Source organism: Amaranthus tricolor, chromosome 17, assembly GCF_026212465.1.
Source record: "Amaranthus tricolor cultivar Red isolate AtriRed21 chromosome 17, ASM2621246v1, whole genome shotgun sequence".
NCBI classification, from domain to species: Eukaryota; Viridiplantae; Streptophyta; class Magnoliopsida; order Caryophyllales; family Amaranthaceae; genus Amaranthus; species Amaranthus tricolor.
The window spans coordinates 9,527,104-9,537,465 of record NC_080063.1 but is presented as its reverse complement, the minus strand read 5'-3'; the positions used below and the strand labels follow the sequence as shown (position 1 = coordinate 9,537,465).

Sequence of the window (10,362 nt, the reverse complement as noted above, 5' to 3'; positions counted from 1 at the left end):
TTTCATAATTTCTAACATCCAATTACTATTTTTAATTATTTTAAGCGTTTAACGAGCTTTTTAACGCATCGGTACATAAAACAACGGAACACGACTAACGTTCCCGGATCAGCACTATTTCCGAGACAGGATTGCTGCTGCTGCCGAAATTTTTATTATTATTTTACATATATTCATTATTTAAATTACTAACCTTTTAAATCTCATGACTAAAATAAATCTAACAAGGCCACATTCACAATTAGTAACATAAAACAAACAAGACTAATTTTTTTTTTATCATACAACCACTTGATATTTCCACGCATATATTAATACACAAAACCCCATCATCAAAGCATATAAGTCATCAAATATAAAGAAACATGCCCATCAACAAAACCTTCAAGAACTTAAAATTTCATAAATTATAATAATTAAATTAAATATTTAATTCTCTTGACAAATTAAAATTTTGTAGAGAATCATAAAACGAAATCACCCTTTTAAATCAATACGTATATGTATAAACACAATCCTTCAAACAAATCAAATTTTTCTAAAGGATCTATAATCTCTTGAATAACTACACTACTTGGTCTATACCATTTAAATTTCATCTAACAAATTGAAATTTTGTTAGAGAAAAGTAAACCACAAAAATTATTTAAATATCAATATAACTTTAATTCCTAATTCTTACAACAAATTTAAATTTCGTTAAAGAATATTGATCAAGAAAATTCTTTTCTTAATCCTTTTAACAAATTAAATTTTATTAAAGGATTATTAGAGAAAATTTTCATATATAAAAGAAAAATATTCAATCCTCTTATAAGTCATAGGATATCATCATACATAAAATATAATTCATTTTAGAAATCTTTGTATATAAAATCTATAATTAACAATTCAATTAAACTTACCCTTTGATCAAAAGATTGGATTGAACAACAAGAATTTTTTTTTCTTTTGAATGTGCCGAAATCAAGGAGCAAAAGGGAGAAAATTTTCTGAATTTTTTTGTTTACTTGAAGTTTTGAAATGGTGACGAAAATCAAAGGAGTTTAAGGATTAATAGGCACTTAAAATAATGGTCATAATTGTGCCATAATACCCAATTATGAGAGGAGTTACAAAACTCCTCCCATGCCCTACAACCGGCCACCCCCTCATATCCCCAAATTTTTATTTTTTTAATTTAATTAATTAATTAAGTAATTTATTATATTATTGTTAAAACAGAAAAGAAACGTCACACAATAACATCGTACGCGATAAAACGTGTTATCGTTAAATTTTAACTTACTTTATTTCTTTTAATTATATATGTAAAATAATATAATTTAACAATCTTATTTATTTTTATCTTATTATATTTTTTTTAAACCCGTAAATTACGGGGTGTTACAACTCTGATATTGGTTTGCTGTGGCTATCGAGTCACAGGTCGGTTGCAACCCAGACTTCAACAAGTCTTGTGCTGTGCTTTGTAGACAGTATTATTATACTGTTTTAGCTGGTTTGGGCTATTTCATTGCCAGTTGAGACTTTGTTTCATTTGATGTTACTAACTTATAAATAATTGAATTGGTTTCATAGTTGATAATTTTTGAATTGCTAATTGTGAAAACTATTGTGAGCTTTTTCATTTGTTATTATGAAATTATTAGAACTTTAAAATTATTATAATATAATGTGGTTTTGATAAACCTATTACAAGATCACTCTACTTGGCATTACTTAATTTAATAAGGATTATTGTTACTTTATATACTTCGTGTGTCTTTTTACTAAATTATTCATTATATGATTCAAGTATATCTTTACATGTTTTCAATTCATAAAAAAGATGGAGTACAAAATAGGAAACAAATAAGAAGTAAATATGTATTTTTTAAACATTAGCAAAGTTTTACAAAATATTATATGAATTTTAAGTGTTCTTTTACAATCAAAATGGCTAAAGAATATGCATAAGTAATTACAGCTTTTTTTTTTTTTTGTTTTTTGCAAAATTCTTGATCATTCGATTCTACGTTTTGATTCTACGATTCGATTTTGAAAGTTGTTTTCAATTTGAGTTAAAATTATGTTTTTAATAACCTTGGTTGTTATTTATCGATCTCTATTTTAATATTCAATTATAAAACCAAAAACATTGTGTTTATAACTTTGAGTATTATAATTAAATTCAATTCAAAGTCGGGTGTCGGGTCAAATCGAGTCGGAGTCGGACTAGACTCAGAGTTGGAGTTGAATCGGAGTTGGAGTCGGGTCGAAGTATCGAATTTTTTTATGAGGTCCAACTCTGGTACATCTCTAAATTGGACTCGGCCTATATAATCGAATTTGAAGTTGGACATTATTTTTCTCGTACTCGAATAAGATTAAGTTCCTCAAATCCAATCGGATCAGGGGCGGATTTAAACTAAATTGCCATCCCTAGAAAGCAGTCTTCAGATGAGTGTTTTGGTGTTGGACCCATTTTCTAATGCCAACAAAAAAGTTTTCTCTCTCTTCATTTCCTTTTATCTAGCTAAGGTCCATTTATATATCCTTTTACCAAATTCATCTTTGCACCCGTTTTAGATCTGAATTCGATTTTGGATCCATGAGATCTGTGTATACGAATCAAGGTGTAATAATCGAAAATATTCCAAATTAAACTAAGATAATGTTTTATAATGGAAAACTAGCGTTAAGGAAATAAAAATATATAGTAGCAAAGGAAAATATAAGTAAATACTAAATATCTTGGGATATAATCAACTCCTTTATTTATACTATGGCATCCAAAAATAACAAACAAAAGTAAAGAAAACGAATTATGGTCAAAGTAAAAACAATGATTTGTTGCTTTCAACGGGCGACTCGTTGCAATATGTTGCATCAAACTGCACCTCTAAAGTAAGAGCGGTGACTTGTCGCACTTCACTGGACTAAAAAACTTCAAACAACCATCATTAGCGTCGATATCAAATATATAATATATTATTGGATAATTCTTGAATTTTTTCCAATGCCACTAATCTTGCATCAATACGATATTTCTATCAAAAAAAAGTGAATACATGGCAAATTTCATCCTAAAAGTTTTTTGATATTGAGCACTTTTTAGCACTTAAGCTTCTCTTTTGTGTACAACTTCTTCGAACATGCCAATGTCACCCTACTAAACTCTATAGTTATTAGAATCATAAAAGTAATGATAAAAGTGTTTAAAATCTCTCTAAATCAGCATAAATAACCAAATAACTAAAGTTGTCTAAATCTTCTGAAAAAATATAAAATAACTAACAATGATCATCATAATAAGAATAACTGCAAATAATCACCCTTATGCATACTCTAATTTGCAAGCATGTAACATTATTGTCATGTTAGTTACTTTATCATTGGGCGTCACATCAAACATAGTAAATCTACAAAAAGTAAAAGACAACACAAACAAATTGACGGTCCCACTGTTTCACGATTAGGGAAACTCATTAAATCACACTTTTGAACTTGTTTGGCAAATGACAAGTGTTTTGGCAAGGGTTGAATAGCGAGTCTTGTATATATATATATATATGTATATATATATATTGTTTGAAACAAAATGTAATGAAAATAAAAGTAAAAATTGTTTATTAATAATCCTAATTCCTACCTATTACTTATCTACTAAGAATAGTCTTTACTATTGATTATTTTTAAATACTCTAATATTTGTATATTTTTTGCTGATAACACTCCTTAAAATATTTTAATAGACTATTATAAGTACCTATAAACCATTATACTTACTTCTTCCTTCGTATGCTTCTTCGTTGATCATCCCTTACTCCTTTTTCAGTGGTAGGTATATATATTCAGTTCGTCTTATATGAGACCGTCTCACCATGAGACGGATCCATATAATTAGCTCATTTTTCTAAATGATTACTTTAAGATCATAAGTGATCGTTTTAAGGTTATAATTAATCACTATAAGACTATAAAAAGTGAATATTTTAAAATTGTAAGTGATCATTTTAACGTTATAAGTGATCACTTTAAGACAAAAATTATATATATTGGGCCAGCTTAATAGAATGATCTCATCGTAAGACCGTATCATTGAAAAATTAGTGGTATATATTAGCTTGTTAAAAGATAACAAAAATACGAAAATTGAATTATTTATAAATTATCAATCATATGAGTTTTTTAGACTAAATGAACAATGGATAAAATTATTCAAATGAATAAGCAAGATGTGATATTAGTGAGAACTATTATTGAGAACTATTTTTGCTGCACTATTTTTCCTAAGGGCATCGACAAGGGACTTGTCATTGTCAGCTCTTCCGTAGCTCACCGCTCTCTTGTATAATATTTTGTGAAGTTCAAAAACAGTGAAACTCTGCGACAAGGAGAGAGAGAGAGAGAGAGAAGGCGAAGTAATGGAGAAGGAAGAAGTGACGACCTATTTGAAATCTCACCACGCCATGCGTTCTGCTAGAGCTGCTATGCTTCTTTTGTCATTCGAAAATCGCCGTCATCAACAGGTCTCGTCTTTCTTTTTCTTCTACTTATTTTCCTCTCCTTTATCTCTCTTAATTAGTCTGTGAAACAAATCGAAATGGTTAATTTAGGAGAAGGAATTAATGAATCAATCAATTGATGATTTGAAGTTGGAACTTGTTCAAGAGCGCTTCAAGAGGAAGTATATGAAGCTCTGTGGTTTGATTGAGTTTATGCTGCTCATTATCTTCATAATTACTCTACTGAGTATCGTCTTCCTCAAACTTCTTTGAAGATTCACTACATATGAGCAATTAAGCATTCGTTTCTGCCAATTTTATTCCTGTGATTTCTAACGCTAACCTAGAATTGGGGAAAACCTGTTGGTTGATAACTTGTGTAGATGTTTCTAATATGTTTTTTAAATGTTGATTTTTCTTACTGTTTCAATTTTAATGTTAAGAGTATGTCAAATCTTTCCATTACAAGACAAAATATGTTGCAGATTTCATATTTTGTTCTTAATTTTCTTTTTATATGAGTACTTCATTAACTCCATCATCGTAAGACTTTGAATAGGTTTTCTCTATATTTAATTTGAAGTTTCAATAATTGATTTGCGGCATGGTTTTCTGTTTCTTTATGAGTATACAGACTTTCTTTATACCTTAGTTTTATTAAAAATGTTTCATTTATTTTTTTATGTTATCTATTACACTTATTTAATATTTAAATGTTTCATTTATTTTTTAATTTTATCTATTACACTTATTTAATATTTAATATCTCTTACTATACATAACGAAAATATTAGAAAAAACGGATATTAATAATCTTTGCATTGAGATGAATCAAATAAGATGTAACCTGATTATGTTTTAATTTATAGATTAGGAATAAAATACAAATTAAGAGTAGTAATTGAGTAGTGTCAAAAAATAAATGAGATGTTTACTCACAATATATTTATTTGAATAATCTAATTTTTTTGCGATTTTCCTACTATAATTTCACCTATTCATTAATCATAAATAATCTTAACTAATGAGTAAAAATAAATGAGATATTTACTCACAATATATTTATTTGAATAATCTAACTTTTTTGCGATTTTCCTACTATAATTTCACCTATTCATTAATCATAAATAATCTTAACTAATGAGTCACTTAACCAGAAATATTATTCGTCGAAAAGTTACCTCTTATTATAGGTAAACTTAAAAATAAGGCAAAATTATAAGAAGTTACTTAATTTATACACTTTTTTTAAAAAATAACCTTATGTAAAAGTTTTTACAAAAAAAACTACCTTATATAATATAAATCTTTGCAAAACACTGCTTTTTAACGAATTTTAATAGTTGACCGTTAATTTTGACCTTTGACCATCACGTAACAGTCACGAAACCCTTAAAAGAGGCCTTCTTCTTCCTTTGATGAAGCTTCCATGGCTACAAGTTCTGCAATGGAGGTCCAGAAGAAAGTAAAAATAAAAACAATCAATTAACATCATAATTCAGAAAGAATAAACTCCAAATCAAGAACCTAAATCCAACCCAATTTATCATCAAACAATCAAACAACAAAAATCAAACCTTAAATTATACAATTCATAACATAAACAAAAAAAATAGAAACCTTCTTATCGAACGGAGGTTGAGCAGACAATTGTTGAGAAGCAGCAGACTGAAACCCTTCACGACGCTTCTTCTGCAAATTTTCTTCTCTACGATTCTTACGAATCTCAACCATGTTACCTCCCTCCTTCTCCGTCCTTCATCAGCATCAACCGCCACCTTGTATTTACTGCGGCACACTTCAATCCTAGCATTAGGTCTCAACGACATTTTTTACGGCCGAATGAATAGAATCAAAATGCCATTGAAATTTGAATTTTGAAGGTTAATGGCATTCAAATTTATACGAAAATGGGATTGGGTTAGTTTGATTAGAGGAACCTTCAAATGCAAATGGAAATGTCAATTTTGAAGCAAGAAGCAGAACTTGCAGCCATGAAGCTTCATCAAATGAAGAAGAAGGTCTTTTTTAAGGGTCACGTGACGGTCAAAGGCCAAAATTAACGGTCAACTGTTAAAATCCGTTAAAAGGTAGTTTTTGCAAAAGATTTTTATTTGTATTATATAAGGTAGTTGTTTGCAAAAACTTAGGATTTAGATTAGGTAGTTTCTTATAATTTTTCCTAAATATAAAATAAAATTACAAAAATATTATCAAAAAGTAAAAATAAAATCAGATCTATGAATAACCCAGCAAACAACCCTCCCATTCCCCTCCCCAAGTATCTTCATGGTATTAATTTGAACATCAAAGAAATAGATGTCTAATTTTTATGCATAATGAGTTCATTATCCAATATGAATCTTCATGGTGGTTGAGTATTGGTGTCTCCGGTGAGAGGGAGAGGGTGGCAATGGGGCTGGGTTACAGGGGTAGAGCAAAAACTGACAAATTCTATGAATACCTAGGTAAAATTTATGATATTTTTCTAACAATTTTGTATCTTTAAACATCTAATATATACTAAGTAATTTAATATTGAGGCCTTATTTTTCCAGGGCCTTATACAGTTGAACATGTTAAACATGTTCAGAACCTCCTATGCTGGGTTATTGCACCATGTTTGACATGGCGCAAGTTTCTTACGCATTCAAGACCATATATTTGGGAGTACAGTTTGCATTGTTTGTTTGTGTGAGAAGCTGATTAGCAGCTGTGCAAAAGCTGAACAGCAACAACATGAATACAAATCAGTAGCAACATGAATGCAGATCAGTGTGCAAGGTTTAGGAGCAGTTAAACAAGGTTGTGTGGATCAGTTGCATCATGTAATTGAGGTTGTTGGGCAGAATACAGCAGCATGTCTACAAAATAAGACCAACAACAAAGGTGCATTAAGCAGCAAAACAACAGGTCAGAAATGGCCACAGAATCAAAGTTCAGAAGAAGTGGCCTGCAAGTTGACCTTGCACGACACCTGGATAACAACTTTGTGTACCATGGACTAGGAAAACTCAAGAGATGGCATCTTGGTACATGGACCAAGCAGTCAAGGCCCAAGGGTAGCTATAATAAGCCACACAGAGCCCACAGGACCAGCATCAAGGTCCCATGTCAGCCAGATCAGTGATAGTGTAGTTATTCCGATGTGTTGTTTCTGTTTTTAATAACTGCTTGGCACGGTGTTTTTTTTAATAAGGCTTAGGAAGTTTGTTAGGCCAAATATAGCTGTTATTCTTGCATATAAAGCCCTATATAAAGGGATGATCTCATTGTAATTCAGACTTAGATTTTGATGATTAAATAAACCCATGGTTTAGAGAGAATTCCTCTTTGAAATGAAAGTGTGAGTGAAGTCCTTTTTCTTGTCCAACCAAGTTGAGAGTGAAGTAAATTGGGGAAGATAAGAACCTAAACAAATCAAGGGAGTGAACCAAGATTTGATTAGGAGGATAACAACTTGTTTTGGTGAGTGAAGCCAACAAGATCACATCCAAGATCAGAGAAATCTGATCATATCCTTGTTGTTTTTTTAGTAGTTCTTGAAGAGCCTTGTATATTCTGCAAACAATCAAATTCGGACTCATCATCGGGTCCAAATATGGTTCAGTTACTAAGGGGTTTATAATTTTTTTAAAAAAAATTGTAATTTATCCTTTTTTTCTATTTAAAATGACTTGCTACAACAAGTAACCTCAGTGTACCCAAAGCAAAGACCCTCCAAAATTTAGATTATTCATGGTTAATCAAAAAATGAGATTATTGTAGGTAAATCGCAAAAAGATTGGATTATTAAAGGTGATTTTATCTTTTTTAAATATCAATGTTTTAAAATTTTTAAAAACTCACAATTAAAATCATTTGATTTTTAAGTCTGCATTTGGTTCTGTACAAAGAGTGAATGGAAAGAACAAAGAAAACAAAGAGAATAAATACTAAAGATGAAGTAATAAATAACAATTGTTAAAATGGGGTGATATGACATTTTTATATGTGTAATAAATTTAAATAGTTTGTAGACGAGTAAAATAAATAAAAGGTTGATTAATTTTATTTGCCACTCAAGCCAATATCAACCAATAAAATTCTTACATCTAAGGTGACTCCAAAAGAATGACACGTGAAATTTTTCAGTCATTTTATTAAATTGTATGATGATTAGTTGAAATGATTTATATAACTAAACTAGTCTAAGTCTTAATAAATTATTTAATGTCATCTAAATATTTCTTACTTTATTTTGTTTTCAAATTTCTTTAGCTATAATTTATTAAAAGATATATGATAAATATTTTGCCCCCTATTTTGTAATTTTAAATTTGTTAATATCACCTAAATGATTCTTAATTTATTGTTTATATTCTCTTAGTCAATTTATAGATTATAGTATTTTATTAGTTGAAATAATTATTATAACTAAATTAGTAAATTTAACAGGTTAAAGATTCATTGACTGTCAAATCTTTAATTGATGTAAACTGGACAGCTATTTAATTCAGTTAGTTTGAATACCCCAATAGAAAAATTACACATGACAAGTACTCTACAAATTTGACATTTGACTTTTCACAGCGTTTTTAATAGATGTTATGATTATGATTATGATTATATTTATATTTATGATTTTAGTAGATGTTATGATAACAAACCCAATGTGAAAGATGAATATAGTTCTCTTTGTTAGTACTTCCTTCATTTTATTATACTTACTACATTTGATTTTTCACGTAATTTAATGTGTCGTTTTAATTATTTGTATATTGTACTATACACATCTAATAATTTATAAAAACTTAATACTACCTCCGATTCAGTGACTTTGTCTCATTTGGTTCTTTAAAAATATTCTCAGTTCACTCTTAATTTCTATTTTATTCTTAATCTATAGGATAAAACATAGTCAAATGAAATCGTGTTTGATTCGTCTCAACCCAAGAATTATAAATATCAACCTTTTGTAATGTTTAGTTATGCACCGTTAAAGATATTAAAACTTTAATATATATCTTGGAAAACCTACCCAAATGATATGAGACAAAGTCATTAAAATGGAGAGAGTATTATAAAAGTATGCAATTAGACAATTCAAGATGCCACTTGACTATTTTTTTACATATTAGCCGTAATATATAAAATAAACTTGAACGATGAATAGCATTATTAACCGTAATGTAGCATATATTTCAGAACAGAGTAAGGGTAAAATTGCTAGAGCAAATCCTTATGATCAAGGGCATGTATGCTTTTGGTTTCTCTCTTATCAAGGGTCATGATGTAGATCTTGCTTTTCATAGTTTGTTATTTTTGTCCATGTCAGCTCACCTGTTTAGGAATATTACTTCATAATAATGTTCTTTGTTGAGTTTTTGTACACTATTACTCTATAGTGGCTACTGCCTCTTTGGAGCAAATTAGCATGGTATTATAGCAGGTTTAATCCTACTTATTTTTTTTAATTTTCTCATATTCTTCTGTTTTATATTATGTTTGGATTGAAGGGTTTGGAGGGAAAGAAAATGAGAGAATTTAGAGGGATGGATTTTCCTATATTTGAATAGCAATTTTGAAAGGGATGGATTTGGGAGGAAGGGATTTGAGGAGATTTAGAGGAATTTATTCTTTCATTTTTTTGCTAATTATCAAATCCTTTTAATTTTGGAAAGTTTGGAAGGAAAATGATTGTATTAACTATCAAAATGATGAAAATGAATTTTATTCTTATTATTTTTCTTTCTAACATAGATGAAACTATGTAATTTTCTTCCATGATTAGTACAACAATTTTATCTTTTCCATTTTCTTTATCTTCCTTCCATTTTCCTCCTAAACAAACAAATAAATTATTTCATTCTATTTTCCTTCCTTTCCTTTC

The 10,362-nt window shown here is 29.1% G+C and overlaps 1 long non-coding RNA gene across 1 annotated transcript; it reads left to right on the top strand.

The window, feature by feature from the left end:
* The first annotated feature begins 4,249 nt into the window (after positions 1-4,249).
* On the top strand, positions 4,250-7,816 carry LOC130804444 (uncharacterized). The gene is made up of 2 exons (XR_009040017.1): positions 4,250-6,580; positions 7,049-7,816. It is a non-coding gene; the product is annotated as an uncharacterized LOC130804444 (long non-coding RNA).
* Positions 7,817-10,362: the final 2,546 nt, after the last annotated feature.